This window comes from Lathamus discolor, chromosome 4, assembly GCF_037157495.1.
Source record: "Lathamus discolor isolate bLatDis1 chromosome 4, bLatDis1.hap1, whole genome shotgun sequence".
Classification (NCBI taxonomy): Eukaryota; Metazoa; Chordata; class Aves; order Psittaciformes; family Psittacidae; genus Lathamus; species Lathamus discolor.
In genome coordinates, this window is record NC_088887.1 from 88,016,197 (window position 1) to 88,034,462 (window position 18,266).

An 18,266-nucleotide genomic window follows, 5' to 3' on the forward strand; every position below is an offset into this window, starting at 1 on the left:
TTAACTGTGATTCACAGCTTTAAAAGCAGAAGTCATTTAGCTTGCTAATTACAATAACAACCGCAAAATTGAAGTATTCTTCAACTATTTATGAGGCACTAATGACAAAATGTGAAGATAAAGCATTAGAACATTTGAGATCTGACTATTTAGGTTTTTCTACTAAAACAGTCTCATCTGAGTCCAGCAGAGTCCCTCTGAAGGGACTTTAGAAGCATCTTCAGTCTTTCCTGCTTAGTCCCCACAGAATCATAGAACAGTGAGGGTTGGAAAGGACTGTTGATCCTTCACTTAATTGCTTTAGCATGTTGGCTGGGTGTTCAGCATGTGAGAGGCGTCAACTGGCTATTGTGAATGGAATTCTCACATGCTTGGAGAAAGTTTGCTTCACTGAAGTAGCAAGTCCTTTTGCAGGATGATCAGGTCACAAACCACAGGTGTCTAAAATAATTCATCTGATCCCTGTGGCTTCTGACCCCTTCTTTTCTGCAGATAGCACAACCATGAGAAAGTGAGCTGTGACTTATACAACAGCTCCTGGTGAACCATATCCAGGTCTATTTCTTCATCCTTTCTTTTCTGAAATTCCCTGTTTCTTTTCCATTTTATCTACAGCTATGATTCTGTTTTCAGTCAGAATATATTATACTATATAACCTAGTAGATAAACAGCCAGTTCTCTGGTGGAATATATACATATCTGATCACCCCCCTACAAATACACCAGGAACTATGTGCACACAGTCTATGCTTATTGGGACTTTGAAAAATTCCTTTGGCAGCAAGGGGGTTAAGGTTTCTTTCCAAGGAAACTTTAAAAGGGTCATTAATCTGGTTTTGAAGCATATCCAGATAGGAAAAACTAAGAAAGCTACCCTCTGCATAAGGAAGCAGCAGTTAAATTCACCAAGTGAAGGAACTTGAAGACACTTTTACATAGAGCTTATCTGAGTCAATCTCACAAGATTACAAGTTATATTAAAAAGCAGTGCAGGGAAATGAAAGCCAAGGCACAATGTCCATCAAAGTAGTGCAGCAAGGTCTACAAAAAGCCCTTTCATAGCTATCAAGCATTGAATGACACTGCAATGGCAATGGCACTAAACATGATAAAATCCTGTAGTGATCATCCACAGTCATAGGTTGGGCAGTTTCATGCTAAGTGGCATTGTGCATGCTGTGCTATCCCTAAGAGAATTAAATTAACTCTGGAGGCTTGTTTTTATTTCTCCTATGAAAAATATTTCCAGGGGTAATGTGTGATAAAAACTACTCCTGCAACTAACTCTCTGGACAATACCCAAGAGTTGCTCTTCTATGGAGTAATTAAGGGAAAGGAAAGGGATACTGCCTCTGTGCCTCCGAAGCTCTCAAGAGCACCTGGAAATCAGGTTTTGCACAATACATCTCCTGTTGCCTATCTGCCATCTTAGTATGTTTTTCTTAACAGCTATTAGCTCTCGTGCCTCCAGAATAAAGACTATGATGAAATCTATCATAGGGAACAGTCCTTGTCCTTCCATTTCGCATCCTCACTGGTTAAACATTTTGGGTGGGAAGGGCTCCTCTGTTTGAGTTCCATTTCTGTCCTCTGTCTGTCTCTTTTCTGCCCACCCGCCAGTCTATCTACATGAATAAAATCCACATTAAATATGCAGTGGTGCTGTTAGCAGAGATGTACTGGAGAACTTGCCACTAAATAATGTCATTTAGCTAATTAAGTTAGACTGCTAATAAAGGTAATGATAGAAACAATTGTTTTGGCAACAAGAGCCAGGAACTGTGGAGGAGAATGGGATTGCTGCTTGGATCATATTCACCTTTTAAAGTGCCATTTTGATGTTCATAAAGCAAGCATTGCTTGGTGGGAAAAGAGTGCTTTCAGAGCTGTGCAGATCAGTAATAAGTACAGAATTGGTGGATTAAAAAGGCTGTTTAAGATTCTGGGTGCCTCTCATACCAAGCTCTGCATTCTCCAGAGTTCAGAAGCTTACAGCCAGCATCTTCTGGAAACATGTCACCTTTGGTTGCTATTGATCAGTAGCTACCTACTGTTGTGCTGGAGATTCAGCTCACCAGCAACAAAGTACTGCCAGCACCAAGGGTGCTACACAACAGTGCACACAGCCTTTTGATGACTAAAGTAAAGAAAAAGATATCTTTGAATAAGGTCAGAAATTACTCAGTGATAAAATGTTTTCGTGTTATCCGTAAAAGCATCACCATGGCTCAGTTGACAGAGGTGAGAGACTTCTCCAAAACACTGAAAAACAATCACGTAGGCTATCTTGGGGTTTTAATACTGAAAAGAGGAGCTTCTTTCCCTTGTTTTTCTCTTAATTTTTACCAAACTGAACCCACACTATTTTACTTTGGTTTTATGCCCTAATCATTTGTGAAAAGTGACTTAATGTACCAGCAAAATGTTTTCAAAAGGTGGTCTTGTTAATGTACAAAAAGCAAATGTGTAGCAACTCCTATAAAAAATGAAAATAGGACTATACATTTAAATAGTTAAGCCTGAGCAAAAAAAGAACTAAAGTTATGACAAATGTGATGCACACAGATCTCCAAAGTCTACACGAGCACATCAATTCAGTTTACAGTCTAGTCAACCTGTGGACTTCCTGCCCAACTCTTTTCCTAGAAACCTGTACGCTGCAAGGTCCAGAGCTGGGCTACAAGCGTTCGCCTGAAGGGGGGAGCTGATCTTCTACCACATTGTGCAGTTCGCAGAGAAACCACAGGTCTTCCAAAGGTTGAAATGCTAAATAACCATTGCTTTTATTGTCAATTTCCCTAAAAGTGTGTCAGGAGGAGGAATAAGTCTTGACAGGTTCTTATAAAAGGAAGGAGAAAAGAAAACACAGACACAGCTCACCACTCCGGGGATGCAGCAATGTCTGCTTGGCCGGCGGGGTGAAACCCTTTCAGCGGCCGCAGCCCTTTCCTCCAGCCCGGGATGCCGCCGTGCCGGGCGCACACCTCGCAGCGCAGCTGTTACCCTTTACGTTCGGACAGACTCTCTCCAACCCCTCCCGGAGGCGCAGGTTCATTCCCACACCTGCACAGGCGCCGTGAGCCGCCCTGGAACGTTGCAGGCAGGGCAGGGTCTGTGGCGAGCCCCAGGGGCAGTGACTCTGTGCTCTGAGGCGCAGCGTGGTGCTGGCAGTTGCAGGGTCTGTGTAGCTGTCTCCGGGCCCGCTGTTGTCCGGGCCGTTGATTTTAGCCGCCTCGGGGCAGGCACCGCAGGAAAACCATCCCCCACCTTCATGGAGCCCATCCCTGCTCTGCCCCTGACCAGCAACAAGGTGCTCACTACCGACAGGCCCTCGGCCTCCCTCAGCTACTTCTCTCCTTGAGTTGTGGTACACACACATAGAGGGTCTCCTGCCCATCACAGTAAACTATTATTTTTGTATACTCAGAGGAGGGAAAAATCTGTGCAAGTTGCACTTACCTGTTCTTCTCTGCAGTCCCCAAGATCATGGCAAGAGTCTCTTCAGTCCTCTGGCAGGTGGTAGAAAGGTACTTTTGAGACCATCAGTTACAATACTCAAGCAGAAGAAGTTTGTCATGCTTTGAGTCAGAGTGACTTTTCTCCTTGAGGAATCCCTTACAAACCTACCACAGAAGGAGTGGTAAAGAGGGGGTTGTAGAAAAAGCAATGTCGAAGTCACAAGAGGAGACTAATACTACTAGATACACACAGTAAAATGGTGCATAGATACTTTATCTCAGGCCAGAATTGCAATGGATTATCTTATCCATTGAATCATAAAATCACAGAATGGTTTGGGTTGGAAGGGACTTCAGAGCTCTTCTACTTGAATACCTCTGCCACAGACAGGGACACCTTCCACTGGACTAGATTATTGTGGACTTTTCTGAAGGGTGTATCATCATGGACCTGATTCTCTTTTGCCTAAGTTTCTGCAGTTATTTTTCATGTGTTTTCCTCCAGCATTTACAAAAGCCACAATCCATTTAGAATAATGTTAGTTTAGTCACTATCTAACTGGTTATACTTACTTTTGGGAGGGGCAAAGTTACTGAAAGGCAGTATTTTTCTTTCCTGTCAGCCTCAGTTTTGTGACCAGTGACTGAAAGACTTCCTTTTACTTTTGCAAGTTTTTCACTTTTATTCACTTTTCTAATTTTCCAATGGCAATTAGGAATGGCTGGATAAAATCTATGTCAATGTCAGGCTATTAGTATATAATCAGTAAAGGTGTTTGTGCTTAAGAGGACACATCTGTGGGAAACCAGGGAGTTGGGGTAAGGTTCTTAAAGTCTAAGGTTCAGGCTTAAACATGCGCTGTGTATTTACTGAATTATTTACGAAACCTGGAAAGTTCTGCAGCCTGCTATTACAGGAGGCAATGTTTGGCAGGTTTAATAGAAAGATGTGCCCTTCAGACTGCTGTCAGTTTGTCCTATCGTGTCTTTTTCTGTCTCCTGCCTTATAACATTTTCTATGCCGTGCAAACTGATAGGAATTCATTCCTCAGTGGTCATACACAGAGGTTAATAAGCTCCCAACAGCAGCTGACTTGGCACTAGAGAAGAAATCCTCTCCCCTACCTCCAGTTCAGAAGCATTACTTTCATATCCCTTTCCCTGTTTTGGGAAACGGTACTGACAGTAAGTCTTTTTCCACCTCAGTTCTTCTGGATGTAGATTGGCAATGCAGTAAGCTTTTCCTCTTGTCCTGTAACTGAGAGGCTGTGTGTTGTGCAAATTGCTGGTCAGTGTGATGTGACACTGAGTCAGCCAGAGCCATTAGGTAAGGTGTACCAACATTGTTCCCTATGTCAAACCACAAAATAGGGCTTTCAGAGTTAAAAATCATCGTTTGTTAGGTCAAAGTGTAGGACAAGCATGTTACAATAGAGAAAAAGAAGATTTTGTAGGGGAAGCAGCTTAATTTAAACCGCCTAAACACCATCCTTTGTCTGTCTTTCCTTGTGACCTTGTCCTCCATCCAGCAGTTTTCACCTTGGATTGCAGCAGACTCCCTCTGTCTCAGAATGTTTCCTTTCTGTCACTTCTGTGTCTGTGCTCTCTGCTTTCCCGCAGTTTGCACGCCGGCTGAAGGCTCCCTACCTGCTCCGCCCTGTACTTGCCACAGGTTTTCCAGCAAAGCCTCAAAGCTCACTCTGAGATAACACCACCTCCCTCTCCATTCAGAGGGTGCAAAATCACGACAAAACAAAGCAGCAGATTTTGACCTTGCTGTCCAGCACAGCCTTTCAACAAAACACACTGCGCACGGAAACTGTGAACAAACAAATAACTCAGGCTGTGACAGGGTGGTGAACGGTAGGAAAGGCTAAAGAATTTAAGAGATTATTAGAGGACAAGCAACTAATCCCCATATGTATTTCTCCCACGTTTCTTACATTGTAAAATGTCATTCACTTGTGTAGCCAGGAAGCAAGAGAACTTGCTTGTTTAAGAACAACAGATCAGGTAGGCACTGATGATATTTATTTCTCAGAAGGATTCCTTCTAAGGTGATAAAAGAAAGTAGTTATCTGTACTGGCACAAACAGCAAGGTGTCTCTGCCTTATAGTATTAGAGCCAAAATATGACACTTTCTGTGCCTTAAATTCATATTTATCTATTTTTTCTTATGCTCAGAAGACATGTACAAATCCCACCATAAAATAAATAGGGTTTTGCACTGAGTGCTGAGAATGTTAAGAGGTTAAAAATGTTCTCTATCTCCTGCCTTATCCACACCCTGCCATCTCTATATATTTTCGTACATATGCAAGTTTATGCTATAAAATGTTCCTAGCAAGAGATTGCTGTTAAAAGTGCTATGCATTATACCTGATAAAATATTGAGATAAAATGGAATTACAAGATGTGAAATACACCTTGGACAGTGTACAGTGCACAGTGCTGCACTGGAAAATGTACCTCACAGGAAACTATGAAACCTGTAACCTAAAGCATGGCACCAATCAATCTATGAGAAAAACTAGTATGCAGTATGCCTGGGTTTCATGTCTTCAGCAAGCATATTCACATGATAAGGCTTTTATCATTTCAATATGCTGCACCAGAATGGAAAGAATAAAAAATAACTTGTCACCAGTTTGGAACGAGGTCTGTGGCAGTCTGCTGGAAAGGAAGCAGACCATAACTGGGGGAAAGGGAGCTGTCTAAGTAGGCAAGGCTTTCTACAAAAAAAAAAAAAAAAAAAAAAAAAGGACCAACTGGAAGAATAAAGACAATTGCTATATATTTTTTTTCCCCATACATATTTTTTCAATTCTCGAAAGGTTTGGAGACAGTAATTAATGTAAATGTTGAAATGTCCTCAATTTACCTTCTTTTTATTTTCTTGCTCCTTGAAATTTGATAATATAAGCAATGTTGAAGATTTTTTTTCCACCTTTTCCATTCTTCCAGACCCTTTGGTTCCTTAAACAGTCATTAAAGCACCAAAAGAAATATTAAGCCCTGTAGTCTTTGTAGTCTGCCACTCTTCCAACACTCAATTTTTTAAAGTTAAAGAATTCCTTCTTTCACTATTCTGAACTTTCATAGGTGCAAAGTTAAGAATATAAAAATAAACCTTAACAGAAGTATAATTCCGTGTATTAAAACAAACAGCAAAAATAGGGTAGGAAGAGAAAGGACAAGTAAGGGAAGTAAAAATTAAGAATAAAAAAGTTAAAATACTTTTTCCAAATTAGCTGCTTTAAAAAATGCATATATACATGTATATTTTGCGTGTGTCTTCTAGTTTGATCTTTATAGAACTGGAAGAACTGCAGTACACCGTTTATTCATGGTTTTGGCTTTGTGCAAATGTTTCTCTGCTTTTCAATAAGTTCTGCTCATACCATGTAAATACCTGTGGCCAAGACTATCCCCCTGGAGTGATACAGGATGCATTACTAAGCAACATTTTTTGAGTTTGCTTTGGTTTTGTCTTTTTGTTCTCTCCTGGAGTTCCTTTTGTTGTTTGCTGTTTACCATATAAATGCACAGACAAGTTCAGCCAGGGCTTTTCTGCACACAGCTATGCACAGAGCTGTGTAAAGACTTCAGATTTCAGATAGCCCATAGAGAAGACCAAGACATTTGTTAACCAACTCTTATGTCCAGAAGCAGAATCCCACCAGAAAGTGGGAGTAGAGATCTGAAGCATTTCTACTCTCTATTACTCTCTTTAGGTGGATGGGTCTTCTACAGGCTTACTCCACAGCAGAAAATTAAGAACTTTTTTCCCTTAGTGTACACTTTGCATTTTTTGGGAAGAAATCTGAGCACACAAACTAGATGGGAGCCATGGAGCACTCCAGCAAGATCCCTTAACTAGGTGATCAGCTGTGAGGACTTGAAGACATGCTAGATTATGCAGTCTTTGACCAGCTGTTGACACAACTTAAGCTTGTCTGAATCTCACCTAACTAAAGACAGAACACACCTACAACAGAGCTCCTCGTATCATTGAAAAGCTAGTATGAAACTGAAGGTCTAAACGTGTATCTCTGTACTTAAAATGATTGAAAACTATTAATGCACATGTATGCTCTAAAATTACCAACCCAAACAGCAGAAATGTAAGCACTCTTAGGTTCATAGATCTGGGTTGCACAAAGTGTTCCCAATACAGAATACTCTGACAAAAGCTAAAAAACACAAAATCAAACTTTTTGTCATTTTCCTTGAAAAAAAGAGGGTACAGATAGCTTCTGAAGCTGCCATTTGAGAATATGAAGCTACTCAGTTCCTTAAATCATAACGTATCTTCCTGCCTTGCTCTTTTATTGAGACCAACATTTTTGTTGATGCCAGTATTGGGTACTGGCAATGCATGTTTCAAAGACATGGCAGCAGTTTCAAATGGGTTTGCAACTGACCAGTACCAGTCAGAAAAGGTAAGTTTCCAGATGTTTATGACAAAATGCATCTCTACAGACAAGGAAATCTTATATTGGTATGATACCAGCAGCTCCAAGGCAACCTTGACATAAATTTTCAGCAAACATATTCCTGTCATTGCTAGCTGTGCTATCCTATCAATTCAGTGTGATTATCTAGTCCAATACCAGGAATCCACATTTAATAGATGGCTCCAGCAGCAATCCTGTGACACCATCAGCTAAAGCTTGTTCTCACAATCTTCTTTACCCTCATCTTTATTGCTGTCTGCAAGAGAGCTTCCCAGTTCCATGAATTGGCATGTAAGGGTAGGTATTTACTTCATAAACTCCTGCTGTTTCTCAGCCGTTTGTCGGTGCAATGTAGGATTTTCAATACACCATGTAATTAACCATTACTAAGAAAGTAAAAACAGGAGCGAGAAGTGTTTGTTGTTGAAGTGTAGCAGAGAAAAATGTGATTTGTCAGGGTTGTTCTTTCCTACTGTTTTTAAATTGCACCATGTCTTTCCCAAAAATGAATTCATGAAAGACTATGGTAGTTTTACTAGTCATCTCTGCTCGTGGTAATGGAAATGGCTGGCTGCTCTCCAGAAAAATAAACTCCATGTGAACAGAAACCACCCCCCAACACTGTAACAGGGCAGCAGTGCAGATTATTACAAGACACGTACGCATGGGGATAAACACAGACATCCCTATATATTTTAGTATAAACATTCATTTGTAATGAGCTAGCAAAACTAATTTGGGACAACAGTCACATTCTGGGAACTAGTTACAACAAGAATTTTATTTTGAGGTTTCACACTTGGGGCAATTGTACTTGTGTGATCTTTCCCACTGAGCACAGAAACCATTTTTGCAAGCTCTAAAGCTATTTGGTGGGGATGGTCTGAGACACTCTGGCAATGCCTTTCCCACAGAACTGTATTGTTTTCTAAGGGCACAGAGGTCAAGGCATTAGGCTACTGACAACTTGGTGACTGTACAGCTTCATTGTGATACTGTGAAATAACAGCATGTATTACATGTAAATATTCATATTGAACTAGCAATTAAGCTTGAAATACTTGTATAACCACCAATTAAAAAATCCTGTTCTAATTATACCAAACTTACATAGATGCTGCTCTCTTTCTCTTTTTGTTTCCTAATTTATATCCTCTCACATGGCGTTGCCTTTGTTGCTACTTCATTCTTGGCCTTCCTGACTACAGTCCTTTCTTGTCAGAATACTCCCACATCTTTTGCTACTTAGTGTTTCCTAAACGTCTATCATCTCTACAGCTAAACTGCATAAAGCATTACTTTGCTACCAAAAATATCTGCTGTGAGGGATCTCATTTTGCTATTCGATGCTTCTATGGACTGTTTCCATTTCCCCAGCTATCTTGAGATAGGGAGACCAGCTGTTTGCTTTTTTCACTTCTTTCATTAGAGTTCACACTTCAGATACCCTGCTAGAGCAACTGTCTTCCTACACCAAAACCCTCTGGAGATGTATAAACATTAGTGATCATGTTAGAGGAGTACTAACGTGCAGAAACTTACCCATATTGCATGTGCTGCCTCTTGAGTTCTGCACAGGGAGCAGTCAGTCTTACATTGTTCCTCCGTCTGAAAATGAAAGAGTGGATGAAATAAAAAAGGTTCTGTGCAACTGCGGGAACATATTTGTTTTCTCTTTATAAATGCATTTACCAGGCAGACATCCAAATCCAGCAGAGTTCAGCCTGACGAAGCACTTGTCCCTGCGGAACCATGGTTGCTGTCTCTTCAGGAAGAAGCTCTGGATGCTAATGCACCCCCATCCACTTCTGTCCCTCCTAACTGGGTGCGCTGTCAGCTCTGTGGTCTCTTCCTTACCTGCGAAAATAAGGCGTTTTGATTCTGTGAATGGGTTAGAAATTACATTTTTTTTTGTTACTTTAATTACTGTTCTGTTTCTGCTTTTACTTGATCACAAAGAAGATTGTTGTCGTATCATCCTTGTCACCAAAGTTTATGAGAGAGTCACTGAATAGAAAAAGCATCATCTGACACATACCCTCTTTCCTTTAGCTTCAACCCTGCAAGTGTTTGCAGCTTTTCTTGTTGGGCAATAATGTGCTGGATGCAGCAGTGTTTTTAATGACTTCAGTCGCCATTCTAATCCTATCATTATGCCCATAATATGTACCCATATAAATGCAAGCTTACTGTTGAATGCAAGTGATGCCAACCTTCAAAATGGATGGTCACTTTAATTATAACAGTGTTATAAAAGGAAAATTGCTTTTTAGACAGTATTATCCTGTCAAGAGGTTTTATCTGTAACTAGTTAACTGGACAGCTTCATGGAAACTTCTGTATCATGTAACTGTCTTGTTTGATTTTATTTCCTATTACAGTTTTTAATTCATTTAATTAACATTATAGCCTCATTAAGCATGGTATGTTTTTAATGCAGCTCATTTGTAAAACAGGTATTAAGTTAGATCGCAATGGACCCATTGCACTCAAGTTCTCTACAGATTGAGCCCCTGCTTCACCCATGACTGAAATTAGATACAGCCTGAGATATTTAAATTCCTGCAAAATAATATGAAACTGTGATAAGCAGGATTGGATAACACTTGTAAGTCCTTCTTTGGCAAAGCAGGCATAGCAAAGAGTTGCAGGGTTTTTCTGTGGCCTAGTCAGATAAAAGTGCAACTTCCGTTAAGGCAAACAATAACACTTTTTCTAACAATTTGCTATTTACATATAGGTTTTTTAGTTGGTTGGTTGGTTGGTTGGTTGATAATAGTTCTGGTGGGTTTTGGTGGTTTTTTTTTTGGTTGTTTGTTGGGTGGGTTTTTTTGTTTTGTTTTGTTTTATTTTTGGTGGTTTTGCTTTGTTTGTTTTTGGTGTTGGTTTTTGTTTTAATGAAGATTTTAGCCCAGAAAGTGGTAGAACTGAATTATAAAAGAAGTGACAGGAAGACCTGTATGACTCATCATCTGTTGGTGGAATGAGGCTTTGTTAATTGTTGCCACTCACTGCATTTAAGGTTGGAAATAGAAACCTCCTAGTAATGTCAAGTTGTCAATTTGACATTCAAAATGTGCCTCTGAGTCCTTTCAAAGAGATTGTTTCCTACCATAGGTACCATAGCATGATTTGATGAGATAAAAATTGTTTGTTTGGTTTAGTTAAGTTTTAAAAGTATTTTTTATCAATTTCTTAGTGCAATTTTAATTACATTATATTAAGCACTAAAGGCAATTATTTAAATACGCACTGGTCAAAACTACATGATAGTACACATTATTCCCTTACTTTCTATTATGTTCATTTTGTATGATAGCTTGTTGCTTTAACTGAACTAAAACAAAAATTCCAGTAATAGTGGATGTTAGCTTAATTTCTTTACATGCCCCTGATTAAATAAACAGCCTCCAAGAATCCAAATATTTTGTTGTGACATTGTATTAGTCTTTCTGGTGTCCTGAAAACAGACTGCGTTCAATAATACTTTTTTTTTAAATACAGAATTAGAAAACAAACAAACTAACAAACAGAACACCAAAAAACCCCCACAATTACTACCGCAACTGTCTAGCTTCATGCTTTCAGTTTGCTTGTCAAAAATCTTTGTAGTTGTAGATGACATGCAGTACTTAAAAATATCCTCTAGATGACACTGTTTACTGCATTTGGAAGGTGTGCAGGTGTTTTCAAGAAATAGCTGTAAATTGAACGAAATACATTTGACAAGTACTGTTTAAGCCTAAGCCTGCTCTCTTGACGTCAGTGGCCAAGATTTCAGTAGTTTCAGTGGAAACAAGAAGAGCACCTATATTTATATATAAAACTAAACAAAAATCTTGTACTTTTCTTTCACAGAAAGGACTGCTCTTTAAAATATAGTTTTCATTGCATCCTAAGCTATAAAATGTAACATAGGAATGCTTCCTAATTACTGAACCACCTTCTTACATACACACACATACTTAATTATTCTAGATGGCTTTGTTTAAAAATGACACTGTATAAATATTAATCCTTTTTTCCAGCTATTCTTTGTTCCATAATCTACATTCATTGTAACACAGTAAATTTGAGTTTGTTAGATCAGTTACTGCTATTTAGATGTAAATGTCTTCAAGGAGGATTAATTACTAACTAATTCTGTTTTTTTTTCATTAAAAAAAAAGGATAAGACATTTTCTGACATTTTTCTGATTAAAACAAAACGAAACCAAAAAAAGCAAAACCAGACCAAACACCTCCTCATGTACCTCCATATAACACAGTTCACAACAGGTAAAATTTTGGAAAGCTTCTGTGTAATTTTTGTGGTACTTGAGCTAGTAATTTAGGTTAGGCTGATGCCTAGAAAGCCGTTTAGTGGTTGAAATGGCCATGCTCAAGTTGTCTGTTCCCCACAGGGGCACCTTGGTTGCCTCTACAACAGATGGGAAGAGTGAAACATTCCAGAGTGCTGTCCTTCAAGATGAATGAGGCCATTCTTTTCTTTAAACAAGTCGGAGAAGAAGGAGCTGTGACTGACACATGTAGAGCACATAGCTGTGCATGTTGCTGTAATATTTTGAAAAACTTTTCAATTTGCACGTCCTTACAGATTCTCTTAAAGAGAGCTCTGTTCAGAAAACTGAAAGTACCTGTTAGTAGGAATGCTTTTGAGCTACCTGTTATAGACCGCTTAGAAGTGGTAAATGAACAGCCAAGAGCTCTTGAATCACAGGCTGGTAATTCCTGACAGTTTGTCAAGGAAGCAGGAGAGCCAAGAGCTTTTTCCTTCTGTCCTCTGTGATTTGAGCATGCACCACCCTTCCATTAGCAGAGTATCTTACCCTGCAACTCATTGGTTACTTGTGGAGGGTCAGGCTTACTGACACTATACAGGTTTTCTTAAATGATAGTTTCATGCAAGTAACACGCACTTTTCATGGAGCAGGGAATGTGAGCCAAGACTCTCCGTCCAGTCTTACCAGCTATGCTCCAGAGTCAGCACACACACACACACACAGCCTGTCCCACTAGGACTTTAACCATCTTATCAAAGAACACAGCAGCATCAGGAGATGCAGCTAAGATGCTCTTCCAGAAATTAGAAGCTGAGATACCAAGCCTGTAAACACAGTAAGTGATTGAATGCCTTCTGGGCTAAAGGGATATTAAAAGCATTTAAACACAAATTTCATGGTTGTGCTTAAAAATAAGGTAGAACAAAATACATTATGCTTTACACAGAGCTTGATTTTGTAAACATGCAGAGCTTTATCCAGTGAGAAAAAGCGTCTTATTCATAGGTCCTGATAGGGCTTGATATATGCGTTGCTCAGACAGGCCAGGACTAAAAGCCTTTTCAACAGTCACAGAAGTACAAGTTCAGCTTCTCAGAAATTTTAACTATGTAAATTGAAGCAAACTGTGGAGAAACTTCCTCCAGTTTGATGACATTTAAGTTCAAACTTTGAGGACTGTATTATGAGGCAGATGCCTATATTCTGTCCATAATGTACTTTGGACAACTAAGATCTTTTTAACTGTTGTTTCATTGGTTTTTTTACCACCTCTCTTCTTAGTAGTCTTAGAGTATTATGCAAGATTCACTTCACATCAGAACAAGCAGTATCAGTGTTAATAATAACAGAATTTGTGCCAGTATGCTCTAAATCAGAGCTGCCTTAGGCTGTGTGGGAATGCTAACATAATAATTTGTAATGCTAACTTAAAGAAAGAATGCAGTTAAAAGAACTATGAAAATAAGCCTCATGCCTGTATTTTGTGGGGAGGAGCTGTGTTTTCAACATTATTTTCTCTTAATACTAGCAAGACATGCAAGCCCTGATCTTAAAATGAGTTCCAAGCACCTTAAAACACATGTTCAGGCACAGCACATTTCTGATACAAGACCATTCCCCCCAGCCTCCCATTTAGGGAGGCAAAACATATGAGCTTCTGAAAGAGAACCAGTTAGGTTCAACTTCTGTATTGAAATTGAATACTCACATCCATTTAAAAAAAAAATGAAGAATTAAAGAGATTAATCTTTAGCCATAGAATGCCAAGTTTTGCCAAAAGCTTTCTTTTTTACCTTACAACATTTTACACTAGATGCTTTCAAGTGACAGGTGGTGCTGACTGAAGAATACCTGGGTAGTTGTTCCATAGAGAAAGTATGGGGCAGTGACCCACCACAGACCAAGGTAGGATAACAAACACTTCTGTCAATGGAATGGGGATTTTCACACTCAAAGACTCAGATTCAAGACCAAATACTTAATGGTCAAGAAAACTGAAGGCTTACAACTCCACTGGTTCTTTCATAGTAACATAGGTATGTGTATAGAGAAAGATTCTTGCTATCCCATCTATAAAAAATGGGATCTCTAGGGCTAGCAGAGGCAGTCTCTTCATTTGCTTAAATGTAATCATGTTAATAAGAATTTCATAGTTTCCAGATTAAAAAAAATCTTATTTCTGTCAGTAATGAACAGCATATTATTGTGCTGAATACAACTGGCTACTCTCACTGTACATCCTGAAGCCCTCTGGCACTCACGCTGTAAGAAAAAAAATCCTCTTCAGTAAGACTCCCTACATTCTTCATTCAAGGATCAGCTGAACAATGTAAATCAAGCAACAGCTGAAGTTCACCTCTGAAATGACTGGTGTTCAGTATATGAAGCTCAATAAATTGTGCAGGTGTTTTGAGGGATTGACAGCGGTGCAGCAGTGGGAAACAAAAGGCTTTGTAATTACTACTCCTCACTGGTATGGTAATAGAATAGGCAGGGTGGATCTGGTTTACAGTGACTGCCATACTTTGTAATGCCTGAGAGTAAAGGAAATGAAATAAACTTACAATTTTTGTATTATACCTTCGTGTATCTTCTTCTAGCAACACATGCATTTCATCTGAGCCTTAAATCCAAGAAAATCTCTAGGTTTCTTTTTCTACTGCATAAACTTGCTGTCTTTGGTGACAAACAGTTACACAGATATGTATTGTACAGAAAAAAGATTGTCTAAACAGGACTTTGAATAAACTTGAGCCGCTGTTTCCCAAAATATTGTTTCTTGGAAACAAGTATCCTCTCTTCATCACAGGCCTGAGGTTTGCAAGCATGGATATAAGCTAATCAGCCAGAAGGCCTTCAGTCTATCCGAGCTTTAAAAAGATAAAGGAAAAAGACAGAGATATGAAAGGGAATCTAAACGGTGATCCCTGTAAATCCATCTGAAAACAACAACTTTCTGGCCTATGTCAGAACAAACTTTGCCAAGAAAAAATTATGTCACTTCCAAGAGATTCCTAATTTTGCATTTTTCCAATTCTAAGGTGTTCTCCCTCGGAGGGAGGATTTTCATTGGTTATGCAACCTGAATCTGCCCAAACCCAAATGCTGCACAGGGGGAGATGAGTGCCTTACTAGGTTTTGCTCTGGACCACTGCAGCACCCTCCTGCTTCTGTTAGGACTAAAAGCAATCTGATCTACCTGTCTAGACAAGGCTTTGCTCTGGTCTGATCCCTCTACTTGGTGTTGCTTGTGACATCCAGAAATTTGACAAGGAAAGCAATTATTGATCAGTCCAAGGTGTGTTTTGCTGTGATAGTTGTCTAAGCATGCCTGAGTGATGCCCCTATAGATAGGTGCTTTCTTATTTCCTGAGGCATGTCGTCCTCAAAGCAACAGAAACATTGATAAGGAAGAGGACAAAATTACTAACTTTGATGAAGTTTGTGTTAAAGCGCATCTGCTGCTTCTCAACACGGGAGGCAGAAGTAGTGATTTATTAGTAATAAAAAAAAAAAAGAAAACCAATGAAACTGACTTCCTCTTCTAAACTGTTTTCTGACTATGAATGCCCAGTGACGTCTCATGAGGAGAAATTACTGCCCCATTATTTGTGTATTTTTATTTTGCTTAAGTTGTAACATACCACGTACATGATAACACATATTTTTCTTTAAGACTTCGAGTAACTTCTGCCTATTAAGGAACCTTGCCAGTAAAGTTACTGAATGGAACAGTGAGTATCTATGGAGAAGTCAAATTCTGTTCATTTAGATTTTCTTGTTTAGAATCTAAATATTTTTACAATATTGAAGAGAATGTAAATGAATGCAAAGATATTTGGTGACGTTTCTTATTCCCTGAACCCTTACCAAACACAGACCTTTAATTTCCCCTGCAGAAAAGGACTTGAGGGTGCTGGTTGATGAGAAACTGAACTTAAGCCAACAGTGTGTGCTCACAGCCCAGAAAGCCAGCCATATCCAAGGCTGCATCAAAAGAAGCATGACCAGCAGGTTGAAGGAGGTGATCCTCCCCTGCACACCCACACACCCCCCCCCCCACTCTTGTGAGAGGACATGGAACTCTTGGAGCAAGTCCAGCAGAGGGCCATGAGGATGATCAGGGGACTGGAGCACCTCCCGTATGAAGATAGGTTGAGAAAGTTGGGCCTGTTCAGCCTGGAGAAGTGAAGGCTGCCTGGAGACCTCATAGCAGCCTTCCAGTATCTGAAGGGGGCCTATAGGGATGGTGGGGAGAAACTCTTCATTAGGGACTGTAGTGACAGGACAAGGGATAATGGGTTTAAACCTCAGGGGAGATTTAGGTCAGATATAAGGAAGAAGTTCTTTATTGTTAGGGTGGTGAGGCACTGGAATGGGTTGCCCAAGGCAGATGTGAATGCTCCATCCCTGACAGTGTTCAAGGCCAGGTTGGACGGAGTCTTGGGTAACATGGTTTAGTGCTAGGTGTCCCTGTCAGTGGCAAAGGGGTTGGAACTAAATGATCTTAAGGTCCTTTCCAACCCTAACTATTCTATGATTCCATAATTCTGTGAATTTACCCCCATTGTTTTAATGAGAGTAATTTCATTTGGATTAATCCTTTTATTTCAGGCTTAGCTCTGCATTGGCACTCTGCAGAATTCTGACTTCTGTATCAAGAGGGGCACTGAGAGGAATTAGCCTCCAGAAAGCCAAAATTACATCAAAGTACTTCCCTAGAACATGGTGGCGTGTACAGAGTTGGGGTACTGCCACCCATAGGAGGAAGTCACATATCTTTTACTGCTTTTCAGCCTTGAAGAACAAAGCTTCTTTAGAATCACAGCCATGCTACTGGGGCATGGAAGAGTGATGCAATTCATGAATCTGTGCTCTTCCCTTCAGTGCATATACATTGTAAGTAGATGGGCATAATCTGATCAATGAAAAGGTGTAGCTCTTGATATATTTCTACCATCAGAACACAAAACATATCAAACCCAAAATACAAAACCTCAAAACTATATATCCTTTGGTTTAACTGGAATCTAAGAAAAGTGAAAGTGTTAGAAATAAGAAGAACCTATCATAACAGCACAATGCTTTTAAACAGAAATTAGTCATCTGTCTGCCTGACTGTGATTTAAAGAATGAAGCTATGTCTATGTCAAATGAGTATTTTTTTTTTCCCAGAGGACACAGAGTTTAATCCAGCTTCACTACCTTAGTAACCTTTTTGTAAATGGTGAGGCATAACTGACTTCAGAGTAGGACTGAAAAACAGAAGATATTCAGGTTCAAATCTGGATGTAAAGATGTCAATCTCACTAATGAAAGTTATGTGAGTATATATATTGATTTTAAATTGAGCATTTTCTATTTTCTGTGCAAGCAAGGAACAGGTCAGAAGTTGAAAGCAGAAAAGCAAAGTAAGTGCCTGAAGGAGGTCTCATTCCATGCTTTAGGTCTCATTCTGATCCTGTCAACATTTCATCAGCATAACTCCATCAGTCAGATTTACATTACTGTTTTGATGGAAATGAAAATGATTTAGTAAAGCTTTCTTCAGACATTGTTTTGTCTGAAAACCTTTATACTTCCTTTATTTTCCTATCTTTTTCCTTCTCCCATTTTTAAACAATAAAGCATCAATAAAACATCAGGTTATATGCAGGTCTTGGAATATTTTCACCTTGCACAAAAGCACAGTGGTTGAAATCTGCCCCTATACTCTGATTCATCAGCTACTTTCATCATAACAACATAAGGGTAGCAAAGAATGAAACATTCTTTTCTTTTTGTGCCACATGCAATTACATCTCTTTAAAGTGGTCTGATAATTGCATTTTAAATGGCACTTGTTTATTATTCTCTTTTTGCCATATCCAAATAGATTTTCATTGTTTTACTAAATACTAACTAAAGCTCTGTGAGGGAGAAAAAAGCCCCACACAGTTTCAAGCAAACAATTCAAGTCTGTAAGTTAATCTGTACCTTTACATAAACAGCAATAATTACTGTGAGTTCGGCACCTTGCTGTACTGTGCAGTGACAGGGATTAAACACTGGCACTGCAAAATGCCA

General features: G+C 39.4%; 1 long non-coding RNA gene across 2 annotated transcripts in view; it reads right to left on the bottom strand.

Annotated features, from left to right (window-relative positions):
• Positions 1–3,013, bottom strand: part of LOC136012758 (uncharacterized) — a 163,850-nt gene extending 160,837 nt beyond the window's left edge. For both annotated transcript variants that reach the window (XR_010611941.1, XR_010611940.1), the window contains exon 1: positions 2,882–3,013. This is a non-coding gene — a long non-coding RNA (uncharacterized LOC136012758). The remainder of the gene's footprint in view (positions 1–2,881) is intronic.
• Between the last annotated feature and the right edge of the window lie 15,253 nt (positions 3,014–18,266).